Here is a 21,424-nt window from a genome sequence, read left to right on the forward strand (position 1 = left end):
ACAACTTCTCTGTTTGCTTTGTTATTCTTGTTGTTCTTAATATCTTCCATATATGTTAATTGCAGCAAAACTAAATAAAAAATAATAATTATGGAAGAATTTTCAGAAAGTAGCACTGGGATGGGGGGGGGGGTTGCCTTTCAAAACATGATGATTCAAAATGTAGCTAAGCCAAAATGTCTCAAGGGGAAAAGGTGAGTTGTTTTTGTAAAAAAAAAAAAAATCCAGACCAAACTGTCAGGACTAATCAAATTAAAGTACTCTTTGCAGTGACAGTTCTAGTAAGCATTACCCAGTAGAATTCTTCTAAAGTATTTGTGTAACCACACAGTGGCAGGTAGGGGGAAAGCCAAGTAGATGGCAAACACAGAAAGAATAATTGTCATCCAGTGGACTGGGGACATATCTCAAGATCCATTAACTTTTAAGAGCAGTTGAAACTCCCTGTTTGGAGCAGTTTTGCTATAACTCCTTCTATAGCTTGATTCATCATGACATACTTTATGAATGGTTCCTAGAAAACAGAGACTGTTTTTTAGAAGAGATATATGTCTTTCTTCATGCTTAGCCATGCAATAGTTCAATCAAGGTTGTGCCACCATGGTTTAACAGGGAATCTATTTGATAGATTCATAAATTGCCTTTTTTCCATCATAGACTCCAGGATATTTATCTGTATGTGAGATCCCACTGACATTGTCATCACATCTTTGGACAGAAAGGAAACCTGAGTAGAGAGCTCAGAATGAGTGTGTACGGATATAGGTATAGTCTTCATTCAGCAACATGAATACCCAAATGTAAGAAAGAGAGTGTGCTTTAGGAGATTATCACACTTCATTTTTTGTTCGATCCAGGCATGGGCTGGAAACAGACTTGAATGGGTTATCACATAGCAAAATGCTGCCGATGCCGCCGGGAGATTACAATCCATCTCCCAGCCACACTTAGCTCACTGAAGTTGCAAGAAAGAAAAGCTTCCGTATTTCAAAATTGGTGGGCTGGGGGATGGCTGGTAGTCTCCTGGTGGCATCAGTGGCATTTTGTTATGTGATAACACCCATTTTCAAGTCCGTTCCCAGCCTGTGCCCAGATTGGGTGAAAAATGAAACGGGATAATCTTCTTAGTCAAAGTCTCAGCCACATCCATCCTGTGTTTGTTCTTGCCTAAGAAAAGTCTAGTGAGATCCAGAGAGTGCTACAGTGGGAAATTTTGAAGTGTAGTACTCATCTTGGCAATTCACATACCACCACCACTAAAGAATACAAAAAAGCCAGTAGGTCTATTGGTTCATATCACAAACTAGTTCTATCAGTGTTCAACACTATCAGGAGCAGGTATTTTGTAAAGACAATGAGTATTGCTTGCTCATTTAAAACTAAGCCTACCTCTAATACTGTGCTACAGAGGAAGGTCACAACAAAAAATATATCTGGGAAAGCCCACAGTTCACATACTATGACTCTAAGGTCAGAGGAAACAGAGAAGACTGCCTGGAGATAGCAAATAACACCAGCATCTTTGCTAATTAAAAATCTGTAGTACTCTGCCCCTCTGAGTCCTGGCTTCATGATAACACTCAGTGCAACATCTCCAGATCTATGTTCTCTAGCATATTGAAGTCAAATATTAACAGCATTTCCTCCCAAAGGATTATGAATTCATTTTAGTAATGCATAATAACAGAACAATAGTAAGCACCCACCTGCAGTAAGCACCCACTTGCTGGCATCAAGGAAATTTCAGTGTAAGTGAAGCTCTCTTTCCAATTGCTTGACTGATTTACCATAGCACTGGGTTTCACAAACAGAGGAACTCCTATAAAACAGTCCAAATCCCTTTAAATGCTCTCAGCTTTGTTATTTATAGTTGTGTATCTATTTTTAAAAATCCGTCACAAGGTATGTTGTAACCTATATTTTAAAAATTTGTCTAAATAAGCAGAGCATTACCACCTTGGAGAAGTACAAAAGCAGCCATTTGTTGTATACAAGGGAGTCAACATTTTAGGCCTCCATTGCTTTTTGGAACCATTTAGGCTGTTGTCATTAACACAGTGGCTGTGCCAAGCTGTGGATGGCACAGGGACGTATAATTTATGGCTTGATTTCCATCTGCACTGCAGAAAACTGTTTCTTTAAGGTAACCAGCTGCATTCTCCTACCAATTCACAGAAGCGCATCAGTCACATAGAGAGCCTGCCTCCATTTAAGAGTGTATGTAAAGGGTCAGAATGTTCAGCAGTCATTTATTATTTGCAATCAACAAACATAATTTGAATTATCACTTCCATTCCTATGTCCCATTTGCTCAGAGCTTGCTTACAAGAAAGTGTACACAGCTTGCAGCCCTGTGATATATTTATTGCTGCATTTAGGTCCTTTATTTTCCCCCTTCTCTTCAGCTGAGATAGAAAATAGGCTGGGATGTGGAATGGGAATGTGTTTTGAGCTCTGTACCTGCCAAATTACCTTAACTGAAGCTGGATAACATGAATTAAGAGCTTGAGGGCTTTGACAGAAAAACTGAACAATCAAGATGTGTGTGTGTGTGTGTGTGTGTGTGTGTGTGTGTGTGTATCCCTCTGTTGGACCAGATCAATGGTCCACCTAGTCCAGTATCCTCCTTCCAACAATGACCAACAAGATGTTGCCAAGAAGCGAACCATGAAGGCAATAGCCTCTCCCATTGCTGCTTCCCAAACAGTGGCAGCTGGTGGCTTTCATTCAATGAATCCACCTTGGGCTTTAGTCCCAAATTTCAAGGAGCTGAACCTTTTCTTTTCTTAGGATAGGGATCAGCACTTTGGATAGATTCTTGAAAATATAGAATGAAACTGATGTTGGCTTTGCCACCCACTGATATGCAAGCCACAAATCACCCCTGCGCACAGCGGCTTGGTATGTCTCCAGGATCAAACTCAGTCCTTCCCAATCTAACAGCAAAGCAGAAACAGCGCTTGGTCTTCTTGCTCTGACAGAAACCTCTTGTCCTTGTAGCAGAAAAGCTGGGCCACCTGTAAGCAGGTATTCCATTTATTTGAGGGCAGGAATTCTTGCTCTTTACTATGATGCAAAACCAAAGTCAGAATCATCTAAATCACAGTATTTATGATTTCTATCTATGGGTGTGAAAGCTGGACAGTGAAGGATGCTAAAGAAAGAAATAAACTCATTTGAAATGTACTAGAAAAAAATCTACAGATAGGATGGATTGCTAAAAAGGCAAATAAATGGGTCTGAGAGCAAATCAAGCCTAACCTCTCTCTAGAAGAGAAGGGGACTGTTCTACTTTGGACACATCATATGTCATGAGATGATGTGACTCATTGGAAAAGACAATAATGTTTGGTAAAGCGAAAGACAGTAGGATAAGAGGGAGAATGCATTGTGCAAGTGGGTTGATTCAATCAAGGAAGTCATGGTCATCTTCCGGCCCGTGAGGGAGTTGACCAGGCAGGCCTAGCTCCATCAGGGCTAGCCTGAAGAAGCAGAGCCCTCCCTCCAGTCCATCTGCCTTGGTCCAGACCTCAGAGGGAGAGAAGAATGCTGGACCTGATCCCCTTCCCCACCACCATTCCCTTCTCCTTTTGTGTTGTGTCTTTTAGATTGTAAGCCTGAGGGCAGGGAACTGTCTATTATCCCCTCTGTTGTAAGCCGCCCGGATTCCCAGTGATTGGGTGGCATATAAAGAAATCCTATTATTATTATTATTATTATTATTATTATTATGGTCTCGAGTTTTCAAGACCTGAGTAGGGCAGTTGATGACTGGAGATCTTGGAGGTCTCTCATTCATAGAGTTGCAACAATCTGAAGTTAACCTAATGATAAATAACAACAAAGATTCATGAATAGCATCAGGCTGGAATGAACTGAAGGCCCATCTAATCCATGATTTTTTTACATAGTGGTCAACCAATTACTCTGGGAAGCCCACAAGCAGGAAATGAATGCAATAGCATCCTTCTGCTCATACTTCCCAGCAACTTGAGAACCACTGCTTTAGTGCCTCACCAAGTAGGACCAAACTACAAATCCCAATATTACAAAGGATGTAGCCATGGAAATTAACCAGAATTGTAGTGCTAACTTTGTGTAATGTGAATCAGCCCCTGGTAAAGTCTCAGGGGTACAATGGAAATGATAGATATAGGAATATCCAGTTTGTGTTAAAGGAAGCAAGAGTATGCAGTTAAGGATGCTATTTATAAAACTAAATGCTTTGAAAGTAATTCTTTTTTACGTTAGTCAAAGTGGAAGATCCTTTCTGATTAGATGTAAAATATTTAACTGATATTCAGCATAACATAAGATCTGCCAGGCCATGGACCCTTCATATGATGAATAAACCTCCTGGGCAAACAGCTTCACCAAAGATTTTAGTGCTAGTAATTGAACAAAGGCTCCAAAGGAGAAAGGTTAAGGATGTGATATTTATTGATCAGCTGAAATCTATATCAGTGTGAAGAAGGAACTGAAATAGATCATTAAATTTATTGTTTGATGGATTATTTTAGATTTGTATCCACTGTTAATTATTTGTCCCTTTCTGTCCTTTTCCTGACATTTTAGCATTCCCTTATTTAAGACCAGAGTTGGTGTTTTATGCTGAAATTTTTAAAGGTGTGATAAAATTTTTATAAAGTGGGTGTGCCAGTGTGATGTACTGGTTTGGATGTTGGACCAGAACTCTGGAAGCCAGGGTTCAAATCTCCTCTTGGCCAGGGAAACCCTCTGAGTGACCTTGGGTAAGTCACAGCCTCTCAGCCTCATAGAAGGCCACAGAAAGCCCCCTCTGAAAAATCTTGTTGAGAAAATTTCCTGATAGGCTTGCCTTAGGGTCGTCATAAATCAGAAATGGCTTGAAGGTAAACAACAACAACATGACTGAGGGTTGTCATTTTTGGCTGTGCGTGTTATAACCATGCACCCCTGCTATGTCAGAGGTAAGGAACTTGTTGGTTGTTGCCTTCATCTTCAACCAGCCCTAGGCAACAGATTCTGGGAGTTACAGTTCAAAACCATTGTAAGGGCTCAATTGCCCACTCCTGGCCATAATACAGGAATAACTCTAACTAGAGAAAGTGCCCTGCTTAACCCGGTTTAAAAATATTTAATCCCATGTGCATCCTAGTGGCAACCATTTGTCTCAACCTCACCACAGTACTTTTTCTCTCTTTTCCATCTCATCCCTTTTCCTTTTTTTGCAATGGTCTTTCTCTAGCTCTCCACCCTTCACTCGCTGAATTTGTGCCAGTTTCACCAGGGTCAGACTCTCCTTTGTCCTACTCACTTCAGTGCTGCTTCTCAGCTCCTGCACTCTTTCCCCCAACAACAGCCTTTCTTTACCTCCAGCCAAATTGTTCATTGGCACCACATGTGGCTGAAAGGGCTATAGGTCCATGAGTTGTGTCCATGTCCCTGTAAAGAAGGGTTATTACAGGTGTCCATAAAATCTCTGTATCCTAAGTGGTGGTCATCCAATCAACCAGATAAACAAATTACCAATCTTAGCAGAGAGCAAAGAGCCCCACTATTTTTATTTTATCCTGTCTTTCTCCCAAAGTGGGACCCGATGCATTCCGCTCACTTTCATCTGTTGACTTTTCAAATCAAACATATAGAGATTAAAAACCAGTGGTGTGCTCATAGCAAAACAGTTTTTGCAGCTCTCGTAAAGTTTGTTTACCCAGCCTAGCAAATCATATTGAAAAAGCTGTGCACAGAGATACCTACACAATGTAATGTTCAGAAGCTGCTGAGCCTATCAAATCTAATTTTTCTCTCTCAGAAGACTTAAAACAAGGGCAACTTCAATATACAAAAGCAACTTCTATTAAATTTAATTATTTTCCTCTGTGCCTCAGATAGTAATGTTGCAAATGGGGGGGGAAGTTTGCTGCCAGTGATTGCTAGTCAAAAATATATTCTCAATGAAATCATAGAAACTTCAGTTTCTACTTTCAACTGAAGTAAAATGAAAAAATTCTCACTATCATTTGCAAAACCAGACTTTTGGTCAAGCTACACTCAACTTTCTCAATGGCTGCACACAGGCTATGGAACTTCTTTCCACAACAGCCTCTGAGATGGCCCCTTCTTTGTCATCCTCTCATCAGAAGGCAAAGTCTTCAGTTGTGTGGCTGCAAATAAAGGACCTTTCAATGGGTGTGTGATGTATTATAGTATTGTTTTAAATTTGATTTTTATGCAATTATGCTTTATTATACTTTGCCTAATAGTGTTTTGATATTGTAACTTTTTTTGATTTTATCTGGACTTTTGCAATGATCAAACCAGAAAATACCTCAAGCATGTTGCATGCCTATTTGTTGTAGCACATAATTTTCTGTAACCATGTATCTTGCATTTCATGTGTTTTATTTTCTGACTACTCACTGGAAGGCAAACAAGGGCTTAATTTGTACGTTAGAATGTTGAGGAGATCCCACTGTTTCAAGGAAAATGGGTTTATTGCTGGGAATAAACTTTCCTCTCAGTTTCTAGTCTAATTGGTCTTGTTGCAAGCTGTCTTATAGCCAGTGCTGGGAGAAAAGCAGGATATCAAAGGCCTGTTACAGACTGCCAAAATAAAGCTGCTTCGGGTCTCTTTGGAGGTATGCTATTTAAATGATGCATGGGTCCTAAGAGTCCAAAGCCACACTCCATTCCTAAGCACTGGAGTGCAGCTTTGGTGCAGCTTCTGGATTCTTAGGATGCATGCATCATTTAAATAGCATACCTCCAAAGAGACCCGAAGCAGCTTTATTTTGGCAGTCTGTAACAGGCCAAAGAAACTAATATACTTCATATATGGAGCTGTTACAAAAATAGTCCCTCTATTATCTCATCATACAAAGTTATCAAGTTGGGCACTTCCCTGACTTAGCTACAAGTGCTATGGAATTATCCTTGCTGATGTTTGTGCAACATCTATTTTGCCACATTCCCTACTATAGCTTCACTATAGACAGCGCTCCTGTTTCAGACGTTTATAGCACCAAGCCTTATGAGTCAGCCCTTGCTAGACAGCTCCTCCATTTATGCACAAGCTTTTAACCCCAAGGCCACTGGAACCTGCATTTATACTGACCTACCTGAAAACCTCATTTCAAATGTTACAGTATTGTAGACAAAACCTAGGGCTCATCCAGAAGGGAACCTCCCCCCAATAAAAACCCCAAAACCTCTGGAAGTATTAGAGGTATTAAGAGTTCCAAGTTCTTTTCATTTTGATTTTATCTGCATATTCCCAGATTTGTATCCAAACTCTTTCTTAAAATATCCTGTGTTTTCCCTACTTTCCCCTCATATTCTTCCCCTTCCCACTGATCATTTTTTCTTTCTCCACAGCTTTTCTCTGCCTCCCATCTAGATTTGTGTAACAAATATCAAAAATTTATATTTATTCAGGATTTATTGTCAATGTTCTAAAGAGCTTTAGCAATATCAGAATAGTCAAAACTAGGATCATTCTGTTTTTGTGCAAATGTTTCTCTTGGCCTCACTTTCCCTCTCTACTGAATCTGTATCCTGAAAATAATTGTGTTTACTGGAGGCAGCCATCTTAGCTAGTTCTGAGATAATACAAGCAGACAGACAGATAGAGATATATTTTGTTTGGGAATATATTGAGATAATTCAAACTGACCTGGGAAGTATGAATGAAAGGCACTGACTTTTATGTGAGTTTCCAGGAAATACTTTGGGATGAAGAAAATGTCATGTGGATCTCCAAATTAAAATCAGTTTATATAAGAACAAAACCTGAGACTTTCAGATACTTTTTTTCTCATCTGGAGGGGCTCTTAATTACATTTAAGTATTAAAACCATTTCACATCTGCCTTCAAAGAGAGTAAGGTATTACTTTAGGGTAGGAGCAAGGAACATCAAGCTATGGGGCTGGTCTGGGGTGTCCAAAGTAGACTTCTGGCTTACCTCAGATAATACAAGCAACAAGACACTCCAGAAAATGACCACAAGAAAACAAGAGAGAGAGAAAGCCTCCACTAAATTCATCAGCAAAGTATTAATGAAGCAATAAGAGGGTCAGCATGGCATAGTGGTTTGAGTGTTGGATTTTGGAGATTATAACACCCTAATTCACCCATGGGACAGATGTCAGATTTAAAAGTCAAAGGTGGATATTATCACACTGCCCCGTAGCCAGAAAATCCTGTGTTTGGAAAACTGCACAAGAAGCCCGGACTGCATTCAGTTTGCATACTGCCCTGCTATGGGGCAGTGTGATAAAATCTGTCTTTGACTTTTAAATCCCATAGTTATCTCGCAGGCAGAGTGGCTCTGTGATAATCTCCTTCGACTCTGGGGACCAGGGTTTAATTCCTTGCTTGGCCATGAAACCTGCTTGGGGATCTTGGGTAAGTCACATGCTCTCAGCGTCAGAGGAAGACAGTGGCAAACCTCCTCTAAAGAAATACAGTAGTCCCTTCCCTTACGCAGGGGATCCATTCTGGAACACACACACCCCTGCGTAAGGAAAATTCCATGGATGCTCAAGATCCATTAAAGATAATGGGGCTCATGCCCATGGTGGCATGTGGCGGCGCGCCATTACTTTTCCGAGCATGCAGTGCTGTTTCTTCCAATGTGGCTTCCAGCATATGACACGGGTGCACTGTATTGTCAAGAAATTCCTAAAATAGTTTTGGTTTAGGATTACCATAAGTCAGAAATGGCTTAAAGGCACACAACAACAAAGTCATACTAACTGGGTGACCCTTGTGGTTTCTTCCAACTCTAGGATTCTATGATTCTAAATAACATAAAGGAATACAAAATAACAAAAGCTTATAAGCAATATAATGATAACATTGTAAAAGAACTTGTAGGGACATATTCAGACAGATAATAACTATGTAATAGAAGTAGCATAATATTCTAATAGATAGCCCTTAAGCCACACATACGATTTCACAACCAGGCTTAGAGCCACATTAATTTCCAAGTCCACTCAAATCCATATGTGAGCTAGACTTGCAAGCAAAATAGAAATACCCGACACCTATTTCCTATGACACCATCAATTGGTGTTTTTGAAATGATGGGTTTATACATTTTGTTCTTATTCTAAAAAGGTGAAATGTCTTTCCTAAGGCTTAGTTACTAGTATTAAGAGAGAGAGAAATTAAAATATGCTGATATTTTTTGTCCTGTCATTTTGCCTATGGACTCATAGTCCTGCTTCTTGAATTTACCTCCATCCCTCAGAAACTGAATCTTGTCCTTGGGCTGAAACACTTTCTCCATCCCTCCTCCAGGCAGGGCCTAAGCAGTTGAGGTACATTTAATCATGCTTGTAGAAGCCAACCTAACTATATGAGAAGAGAGCCCTGTGCAAGGCATTCATATGCTTGCATGTAAGGCAGAACCAGGGACGTAGCCAGGATTTTGGGAAGGGGGGAGGGGTCCAGACTAAGTGCCATCATTATAATGGGGCTTGGGTGCAGCGGTGCACACCATTCTATCTAATGGAACGGGGGTCTGGACCTTGACTACGTCCCTGGCAGAACTGTGGGTGGGGGGTGCAGGTACACATGTAAATCTGTCCAGAAATCATGTGTGCACTGGCCTGTATGAGGTTCTATAACTGTATTCAGCTGAAGGTGATTACAGAGCTCTTGGGATTGGGAACTGTGACATGGAACTAAGCCAGTGTCCTGATCACAGGAACTCTGTACCTGCATTCAGCCAAATGCTTGGCAGAGCCATATACACACATTTCCTGCCAAATACATTAAAATGAATGCAGGTCCAGAGCCCTGTACAGACTTTTATTCTTAACGCACAAAGGGCTACAATGCTTCTGGATGTGCATCAATCTTTCAGGCCAGGACTTACGTGCACTCCTGCATCTCCATAAACAGTTTTGCCTTACAAAGAAGCAACCAACCACCTGAAGAATTCTTAGGTGTCACATGTTTCACTTTGCTGGTTCTCAACAGTCTTCTTCTGAGATTGTCCTGTTCGCAGCAATATTTTGAACCATCTGTAATTTGTAAGGCAAAACTCATTAAGCACCTCTGGAAAAGATGATATCAAAGTATCTATGTCAGTGGTCAAATTCACATCAAGTTAAAATCAGGAAAAATCAGATAACTAGTCTCCTCTGCGCAGGGGGGCTAAATTGGCCATAATTGTCCTGTTTTGGTGCTAGAATAAATCCAGGTTCCCAAGAGAGAAAATGGGAGGGCAACAAAACATGGAAGAACCCCCATGGGATGCACCAGCAAGGATGACATAGCGGCCTAGTCTGGCCAGTCTGAGTCAAACATAGTCAAGCAACCAATCCAAATGACAGCCCAAAAGGGAGAGCCAAATGCATAGTCTTTAAACAGAGCAAGATCTGAGGTTATCAGGCAACATGAACCAGGAACATGAGTCAGGAATACTGTATGCACCAGACAGGACAGTTGTGAGCAATATGTTCCCTAAGGGAGGTGCCAGAATTTATGGTCTGTTGTCAGTATGCAGCTGTTCCCTGATTAATAAGTGTTATGTTCTTAAACAATCCAACTTCTGTAGTCCCTCCTTTTCTCTCCCTCGTGCTGTTAGCTATGTGTCATGCTGTTCAGAAGCTGCCATGCCTTCTTGGCCCTCTGCTTCATTAATGTGGCACTCTGTCTCATTCTCTTCCCCCTCTTTTTCACTATCTGAGTTTGAGTCCTGTGGGTATGGCACAATAATAGTTGACCCCAGGAAACCAGTCTGTTGCAAGTCATATCTCATTTATCATGGTAACCCAAGTGGATAGCAACTGTGATGAAAAACAGCTTTGATCAGCTAAGGAATATGAGTTAATTTTGCCATAACTTTTGGTATTATAGCAGCATCCAGCTCAATATTTCATGTAATCAATAAAGCTGTGTTTTAATTCACCTGTGTCATTTCATTTTGACAGATCCTTGAGGCTGATTTGACCTAGGAATTTCTCCTGGGATTGGGGCCCTGGAATCATTACACTCAACATGAACTTGACCACTGGCATAGGTGCTCTGGTATCAACTCTAACTGAGGCCCTTGATGACTGGACCAAAATTACAGATGGTACAAAATTCTATTTAAAAAGGAATTTGTGGGAAAGATATAATGATAATGATAATGATAATGATAATGATAATAATAATAATAAAGATTTATTTCTAGCCCACCCAATCACGAAGAATCCGGGCAGGTTACAACAATAAAATACATCAAATTACAATAGAGTTAAAAAAAATCAAACCCTAGACCTACTCCCCCCCCCATTCCCAGTACTAAAACGGAATTAAACAGTAATGGTATAAAAACATTAAAAACATTAAAGACATTAAACAAAAAAATAGGCAGAAAGATAGGCAGGGAAGAATAGACAGATGAGGGGACAAATATCTCTATATCTGGGGAGGGTAACTAAGTTGGAAAGGCCTGCCGGAAGAGATCCATCTTAAGTGCTTTCTTAAAAGCTGTCAGAATGGGAATGTGATGGATCTCCTCCGGCAGGTCATTCCATAGTTTTGGAGCAGTAATAGAAAAGGCCCTCTGGGAGACTGATGTTAGCCTAGATTTTTTTGGCTGTAGTAGATTTCTTCCAGAGGACCTTAGTGTGTGGGGCAGACAATAGGGAAGAAGGCATTCCCTCAAGTACTCTGGGCCCAAGCCATGTAGGACTTTAAAGGTAATCACGAACACCTTGTACTTTGCCCGGAAACTAATAGGCAGCCAGTGCAGGGACTTCAAGACTGGTGTTATATGGTCATTCCTAGAAGTTCCCGTGATCAATCTGGCTGCCATATTTTGTACCAACTGGAGTTTTCGAACTTGGCACAAGGGTAGCTCCAAGTAGAGCTCATTACAGAAGTCCAATCGAGAGGTTACCAGTGCATGTACTACTGTTTCCAGGTCCCTCAGCTCCAAGAAGGGGCGCAGTTGGCGTAACAGACGAAGCTGATAGCAGGCACTCTTGATTGTTGCATCCACCTGAGCTGTCAGTTGGAGCGACGAGTCAAGGATCACCCTCAGACTGCGAACTGAATCCTTCAGGGGAAGTGTGACCCCATCCAAAACTGGCTGACACAACTCCATTCTTGGATTCGGGGTTCCTATAGCAAGTACCTCCGTCTTACCTGGATTCAGCTTGAGTTGGTTTCCCCATATCCAGTCCATTACCGCCCCAAGAAAGTCATTCAGAGGAGAGATGCCATCCTTAGTCACTGCTTCAGTCCGAGACATAGAGAAGTATATTTTGGTGTCATCAGCATACTGATAACACCCCGCCCCATGTCTCCGGATGATCTTATCCAGCGGCTTCATGTAAATGTTAAACAGCATTGAGGACAGAATTGCGCCTTGAGGGACGCCCTATTTGAGCTCCCTCTTGGCCGAACAACTGTCCCCAAGCGACACCATCTGGAACCTGTCCGAGAGGTAGGACCGGAACCACTGCAATGTTGTGCCTCCAATACCCAACTCTCTCAGCCGTTCCAGAAGGATACAGTGGTCAATGGTATCGAAGGCTACTGAGAGGTTCAAGAGCACCAGCAGGGTCACACTTCCCCTGCTGATGTCCAGATGGAGATCATCGACTAAGGCGACCATGGCAGTCTCAACTCCATATCCCATCCTGAATCCGGTTTGAAATGAATCCAGAAAATCCATTTCCTCCAAGACTGCTGATTGGATGTCCCTGCAGGCCATGGTGGGACAGTCATAAATGGATTAGGTGGTCCTGAAATAAAATATGGTGAGCTGTTCTGAAAGAAAAATGAGAATGCAGTATGAGTGATTATTTTTGTTAGCTGCTTTGGCTAATATGGGCCAAAAGGTGGCATTTAACATTATTTTCATAAGAAAACAAAGTCTATGCTATGCTCTCCATACTCATGTCAAGTTAAGGAATCCAGACAGAATTAGGCCCAAGATGTTAGCACTCCATGATCTGAAGAACTGTGTACAATTCCCCCAAGATTAAACCATTTGTCATGTGCACATGTATATATGGAGTAACTGCCTCAACAAATCTATTGCTGGGACTGATTGGTCCCAGCCAATCCAATTAATTGATAAAAATGTTCTATGCCACTTTTCAGTAAACCATAATATTACAAAGCAGAAGTGATACATTGAATTTTTCAGTTGGCACGCCCCATCTGGGTGGGTGAGGCACTGGAAACAGAAATTGTACTGGGAATCCTTACTCTTATTTGGCTCACCAAGTTAACCCTATTGAGTTCCATGCTGAAAGAAAGGTAGGATATTAATTAATTAATTAATCAACCCTCAATACATTGACATTCTCACTGGAATCAGAGAATATCCCATAACTCAGTGCAAGTTATTTTTTATCCTGGGGTATGAGGTTTAAACATTAAGCTCTGTGCATGAATTACAGGAACAGAGAACCACTTTGGGGTCTCTACCCACTTAATGTTTTAATCAGCTGTCAGTTTCAATCTCAATTTTTCCATCTGTAATGTATTTGCAATTGGCATTGGGGAGGAAAGACACCATAAAGCTGGGCAAGTAATTTGCAAATGGAAAGTGATATACATCTAAAATGTAGATCTGACAAAGCCAAGCCATTGAATAAAAAACTGCCCATTTGAGGGAATTGATTTTAAAGTAGGAAATTACCTTCCTTCACATAATCCCACTCCACCCACCACCAAAACCTAATGGTGACATGGAGGGAGGGGGAAGAAATCAGTTCAATAGTCAGAGCTGTAAAATAAAGTAAGAAGAAAAGTTTTCATCATTTTATAGGTTTTGCCAATATTCTTCCTATCTCTCACCTCACCCCCCAATGTGTCAGGCATCTTTGAAAAATAAAATGGGGCAAAAGACAGGAACTGGAACAGTTTAAATGTTATTTTCTTTTCAGTTTATATAACAACTCCCTACCTCTAGACAAATTTTTATATGAGGAAAATCCTGGTTTGGAGAACATTGTGTAGGAGGCTGCTCTGATGGGGTGGTCCACTGGGGATTGACTTAAAATTTAACCCCCTCCATTCCCCCAAATCTATCATAGATTTAACGTCATGATGTAGAACCATTCCAATATGATATGCAGTACTTATTTTTTAAAGTGTTCTGTTTAGTGGATTTTATTGTGAAAGTAGTTTTGTGGAAGAAATTCAGCTAATTAATTTTAACTGGCAGGAAAAGGATAGACTAAGTGCTGATGTAAAGATTGGCTGGTCTTGAGAGGGTGAGAAGAGGGAGCAAAAAGTATCTGACTAATACATTGATTCCCCCCTCCCCCTCTTCTGAAACAGAAAAAATTGTGGGAAATATATTTACATACAAAAATTAAATACTGTAAAGAGATATATGTACCTCTCTCCTACATTATAGTAGAGAATGCATTCTCTGATTATGAATCCACTGTGTAGCCAAACCAGCACATTGGATGTGTAAAAAGTGAGGAGGTTGGCAAAAATAGAAGAGAGAGGAAAAATGTAATGGGAGTATCTTGAAATCTGGTGTGGCTCTCTGGCTGGAATCCTAAATGGGTAAACTCCATGCTGCATATTTTGTTGCAGTAGTCCCACTTAGGTGTGTTTGTTATGCCAAGGATTTACTCTGCTGGCATAATGGTGATGGCATAATTGGAAAATAACTGCAATCACTGGGCTGGTTTACACAATGAACATTATCCTGGTAGAATGCAAGTCAAACATAATCACACTATTTTAGGGGTGAGCAGTGGGAGGACATCATACTCTGAAGAATTATAGAATCATACAATCATAGAGTTGGAAGAGACCACAGGGGTCATCCAGTCCAACCCTCTCCCATGCAGGAAATCACAATCAAAGCATCCCAGACAGATGGCCATCCAGCGTCTGTTTAAAGACCTCCAAGGAAGGAGACTCCACCACACTGTGAGAGAGTGTGTTCCACTGTCAAACAGCTCATACTGTGAAGATGGTTCTCCTAATATTGAGGTGGAATCTCTTTTCCTGTAGCTTGTATCCATTGTTCCGTGTTCTAGTCTCTGGAGCAACAGAAAAAGGCACTGCAGTTTTTACCATCGTATCCATGAGGGTGCACATTATTGGATGTGTGAACGTATGAGCTCTCCAGTGGCACTTCCTCCCCTCCTTCTCTCCCCCAGTTATTAGCTGTTTTCTCTTCTCATTAAACATCTTGTTTCACTAGTTTGATCTTTTCAAACACATGTACATGCTCCTAAGTTTTGTTGTCACAGTTTAATGAACAATGTTTCTTTGATATTTTATGATGTTGTATTACTTGATCTCATTTTACAAATTGATATTTTAAGGAGAGTGGGATAGGAGGAGGGGAGACCTTGTTGTTATTTACTTGTATTTTAAACTCTGTTGTTACCCGCCTCAATCCCCAAAAAAGAAGAGGCAGGATATAAATCAATATATTATTATTATTATTATTATTATTATTATTATTATTATTATTATTACATACACCCCCCAAGTTATGACTAGTTAGATGGAGAACTGCAACCACCCCCTTCCTGCCAGCTCATGGTTCAGAAGGCAAATGAGGGTGGGGGGAGAACACCAATGAAATCTTTACATGTTTGCTTTTGTTCTCAGAGAAAAGACAAACACTACATTTTTGATCAAAACTTATTCAAATCTGAGATCATATGCCACCAGCAGGATTATACTCAAGGGAAGTGCAAGTGCGTATGTCCACTCCTTTGAGTGACAGCCCAAATTGACATCAATGGGAACATAGGTGACAATACAGTCAGAAGTGCCATATGTCCCCCCTTTGATTGACAGCAAAAAAAAAAATATATACAGGGGCCCTTTCCATGTGGGCACAAATAATTTGCAGACACTTCCTTCTTGTCCAGCCTTTTCATTCACAACGGTGCTGCATGTGGCCAACAGAATAGGCATAGATGCAAATATTTGGGATGTGCCCAGGAGAAGTGGAGACAATGGAATGTTGATTCAAAGGTGTAAAAACCTGCACCAATTTGCATAATACACTTCATGTAGATTGGCCCACTTTCCTCAAGATATTAGCATATGAACAAGATCAACATCCCTTGTAAGCAAATTCAGAAAAATGAAGCATCACTGTGTAACAGGCCAGATGAATTTTAGCTAACAACTCCTCAGGCTGAGCATAGATCATTAAAAGGTGTATATAACATTAAATAAGGAGACATACCCTGGTGAAACCTATAGATACAGCCTAAGATGTATGACAGTGTCTACCTATTTTCTCTCTTGAAAGAAAAGAAAAGGCTTGCTTAAGTCTGGGGAGACTGCCAGATGTTCCTTTAGAACAGTGGTTCACAACCTTTCTAATGTTGCGACCCTTTAATACAGTTCCTCATGTTGCGGTGACCCCCGACCATATTGGAGTGGTGTCTCAGTTCCTAAGACCATCAGAAAACACCTATTTCCAATGATCTTAGTCTTCTCACAACATGTCAGAACCTTCTGGATCCACTCCTGTTCCACTTTGTGGTTCTGTGCCTTCAAGTCATTTCTGATACACAGCAGACCCTAAGTGTGACCTATCACAATATTTTCTTGCCATGATTTGCTCAGAGGGGGTTTGGCATTGTCCTCTTCCGAAAATCCATGGTTGAGTGGCGATTCCAACTCTGGTCTCCCAGAATACAACACTCAAACCACTACACTACAATATATGATAGACCTCTTTTAAATTAAAGTTGGTTTAGTTGTTTTTTAATTTTTGTATTAACAGGATTTTAAATAATTGTATCATGTTTTTGAAGTTGTATGTTGCCTTGGTTTCTGTACTGGTAGAAAGATGGGATGTTAATCAATCAATTAATTAAATTTTGCCTTGTTTTGTCTGTATTCCACCCCACTAAATAAAGGAGACATGAAATGGTTTTAGTGGGTACAAATTGTTAAACAAAAAAGTCTTGCAAGACTCGGTATGCAAGAGGTGGACCATGTTAAGAACTGCATTAGGCACACTTAGGCTGCTGCCACACTGCAGAATTAAAGCACTTTGACACTGCTTTCACTCTCATCACTCCATCCTATGGAATCTTGGGATTTGTAGTTTGTTGTGATGCCAGGGCTGGGCTTTGAAATCTCAGGCATAAGAGAGGCAAATGGCTTGGCGTGCATCTACACTGGAGAAATAATCTGGTTTGAGACCACTTTAACTGCCTCGGCTGAATGCTGTGGAATTCTGGGGATGGTGGTTTGTTCCAGCACCACAGCAGAATGGCAGTTAAACCCCTGTCAAGCTCTCTGACCAAGGTGACCAATGCCCTCACCCCAAAATGTAGGGCACTCAAGCAAAAAAAGTAGGACATGACCCAAAATAAAAGCTAAAAATACCCATGTAATTATAAATTCATGCTTCTTAGCCATGATCCAAATGGAGGACATTTTGAAATTTGACAGAAGAGGACATGTCCTGGAAAAGGAGGAGGATGTCTGGTCACCTTGTCTCTGGTCCAAAACACACTGCAGAAATGCCCAGAGTTCCTCACCAAAGCTGCATCCACACTGAGGAAATACTCCAGTTGGAGAGTGATTTAACTGTCATTGGTTAGTGCTGGGGAATGCTGGGAATTGTAGTACACTGTGGCCCCAGAGCTATCTCTGACAGGGAGTCACAGAACCCTCTGAACGTAGTTGAACTGCAGTGCCCAGAATTCCTCACCAGGTGCATCCACACTGAGGAAATGGTCCAGTTTGAGACTGCTCAATGCTGGGGAATCCTGGGAATTGTAGTCTATTGTGGTCTCAGAGCCATCTTTGACAGAGAAATCTCAATGTCTCCCAAACACTAGCATTCCCAGGATTCCCTAGCATTGAGTGAAAGCAGTCTCAAAGTGGGTTATTATTCCTGCAGTGTGTGAGAGAGATATAAAAGCTAGGGACTGGATTCATTCAGTAACTCACAAAAGGAGGGTGTCTGTGTCCAAAACACACTGCTTTGACTGCCTGGGCTCAGTGCTATGGAATCCTGGGAATTGTAATTTATTGTGGCACCAGAGCTCTCTGACAGAGAAGGCTAAATGCCTCACAGACACCAGACTTCCAGAGCATTGAGCCAGGGCAGTGAAAGGGGTCTCAAAGTGCAGTGTCAGAGAGAGAGAGGAAAGCGAGGGATTGTAATGAATAGCTTGCCTGGGCTGAGGCTGCTCTGGAAGTAGAAGAGGAGGAGGAGGAGGGAGGGAGCCAAGGAAAGTGGCCAGGACCATCCAGAGGAGCCCCCTGCTTTTCCTCATCATCGCAGCCTCCTCCCTTCCACCGCATGCCCCAAAGGGCCAAACGGCCGGCAAGAGGCTCTGCTCCCAGGCAACCCCTCCTCCTCCTCCTTCTGGCCTCATGGCCCCGAAGAGCCCCTTCTGCCTCCCTCTCATCCCTGAGAGTCTTCTGGAGAGGTGGCTCTAGGCTACCCCCCCCCCCACACACACACTGCCTCATTGCTGGTCCTAGGTGAAAGGGTCTTGCGTCCCCCAAAGGGGTCCCGACCCAGAGGTTGGGAACCACTGCTTTAGAAGTTATTAACAAAAAACACATAGAGGGTGCATTCCCACTATGATTTAAAGCAAATCGCTGATCGGGTTATATGACCGTTGTTCCCATTTGAAACTGGTTCAGATCCTACTTTGATAGATTTCTGTCATGATAAAGTGTGGCAAATGTAAAAAAACCCAGTTTTTCCAGACACTAGTTTCCTAAATGTTCTTTGAAAAGAATCTATCCCAAAGCATGTTCAATAAGTGGGAATGATGGATCTGAATTGCATCATTCTGGAGGGGAAGGACTAATGGCAGAGTTTTTGGTAGATCCACCATTCCCCCCCCCCCACCACACTTTGTGCTTGTGGTGTGACCTATGGGCACATGATTTAAAAAAAAAATTGATAGAAAATTCAATTTATTGATTTCACAACTACTTGCAATTATTTGGGTGATCCAACAATAGCTCATAGTGAGGCAAGTAGTTGCATAACCATTGAATCAAATCTTCTGTCAATTTAATTTAAATATCCAAGCCGGTCTGCCTGGGCTGCTGCTTACATTACTGATGATGCACAGATGATTGACATGTATTTTGAAATGGCACAAACTAGTGGGAAGACAATCGTGCCAAAAAAGATGTGATTAGAAGGGGATAATGAAAAGATCTGCTTTCATAGTTGGAACAACAGACCTTTTGGAATCGATTTACCAACACAGAGCGAAGGCGAATTGCAAGCCGGTTTAAATGTAAGTAGGAATAAGTCCAGAGTGATCTCAGATCATCTTGCAGGTTAGTACACTAGATGCGCTTGACAACAGGTGAAAGGATGTATTCTAAAAGTGGGGTATGTGCTAGAATCTAGTGTACAGAACAAAAAGATAAAAAAGTCAACCTTGTAGTCTTCCTAAGAAAAGTTCCCAATAAGCTTTGCCATGTCTGCCCTAAAATGCAGATTTTGGTAAGGCCAGGAAATATATATTTACATGTAATTAATGCAGTTAAGACTTGCTTAAGATGAATGCCTGTGTTTCACAGAAGCCTGTTAGATATGTAAAATTTCTCAGACAATTGAGATTGGCATGGATAATTGCTAAGAATATGATGAGGCATGTTGTAAATATGTACAAGCCTTTAGGAACTGTCTGCATAATGACTTAGTAGACACTATGGGAAACAATGTGATTAGGGAAAACCTGATTATGAGGATATAAGGAAATATTACATGTGAACTGGCTTGGAAGCTTGGTGTTTTTACAAGTATTACTTAGCATGTTAAAAATCTGAACACAGAGAGAGTATCTATGAATGTCCTGATAAATATGATGTGATGGCTATATGACTTAAAATAAGAGGACTTATATATAATATAATGGAACAATAATGCCTTACATATAATGGTATGGAATGCAAGTAACAAAGTTGAAGTACCCAGGCATTGCTATGTCTGTGATTTTCCCTGAAAGGAATGTATACACGTGTATATATCCATAAATACTTATAATAAATAGCCTAAAGAAGTACCAAAAACTGGGGAACCATGCCTGTTTCAGTGGCCATGAAGGTCAGTCATTTCGGGGCTTGATAGACTGGCAAAAAGGGGCAGTGAGATGCCCCCCTTTCTGGCCCGGAAGCAGTGAATATTTAGGTAAAAGAAATATTTGCTTTGGTGAACCTTCTTTCCAAAAAAAACTTGAGAGAGCAAGACAATAGAAACACAATAGCTCAGCTGAAAATATTTTGAGAGACTGTCTGTTAGCCCCAACGGGGGAGTGACATAAATCACATGGTTAGTTGAGTGTGTGTGTGTGTGTGTGTGTGAGTGTGAGTGAGAGAGAGAGAGAGAGAGAGAGAGAGAGAGAGAGAGAGAGAGAATAGTTTGCATGCAGGAATTCCCTATCTATCTAAGGAGCGGGAAAGAGACAATCTTCCAACAGTAAGTACTTTACATTATTATTGTAACTTTAAAAGCTTCTATTCTTTTGCAGTGCAACTGTTATAGTTGCAGGGGTCTGAACTCACTAAATGGTGAAGGGGAATTATCACATGGTGCAGGTATGCCCTCACACTGCTGCCTCATCCTCTGGTTATGGGTATTGAAATAGCAGTGATGTGAATCAAAGGGCATTGTGTTTTGTAATCCAGGTCATATGGCTTTTTTTAAAAAAGTTACAAAATGGAAAGCATTCTGTTCACTTTGAAGAAGCAAGAAATTAATGAGTTACTACTTAGGGGACCTTAGAGTTCTAATTGCAACTAATTATTTTTCAAAAGTAACTCTCCAGGCTTTGATTTCAGCCAAAGAATGACCACCACCAAAAAAATATTTCTTACCAAAGGTGGGCTTTCTTGTTGCAGTTGTTCATGTCTATTTACTATATGTAATATCTATTTTCTCATTCTGTGTACAAGTTGCTATCATGCAACAAATTTATATCCTTTAATGGAGCATATATTCCCAGTGTACCTGTTTCGTTGGCAGGATATATTTATTGCTTTGGTATCAGCTGTCTCTAAAATGGGAAAAGCAGTTATTCTCGGAAGGAACAGCAGGAAAGCCAAAACAAGAGCTCATTTTTTAAGACCAAGGCCCATTTCTAGCACCGAAGAATTGTTCTACAGAGAGCAAATAAAGAAGGTGTACATAAATATTCACTGCTCCATCTATTAAGCTGTCAGCCAAATAAATAAGACACACTAAGCAAGAAAGTGATCCAGTTAGTGGAGTACAGATTGTTTTCTTCTCACTATACAGCCAGAAAATTAACACTTTTAATATATCGGTCAAAATAGTGACACATTCAACAGATCAAACACTGGGGAAATTAAGTTGGCTGAGTGCTTTTTTATGCAGTACAACTATTATGATGTGTCATTTCACATCACAATCCTACCCACACTGAAGTCAATAGGACCTTATAACCCACAAAAAGGCATTTTGGATATTTGTTTTGGTGA

This window comes from Sceloporus undulatus, chromosome 3, assembly GCF_019175285.1.
Source record: "Sceloporus undulatus isolate JIND9_A2432 ecotype Alabama chromosome 3, SceUnd_v1.1, whole genome shotgun sequence".
In the NCBI taxonomy this organism is placed as follows: Eukaryota; Metazoa; Chordata; class Lepidosauria; order Squamata; family Phrynosomatidae; genus Sceloporus; species Sceloporus undulatus.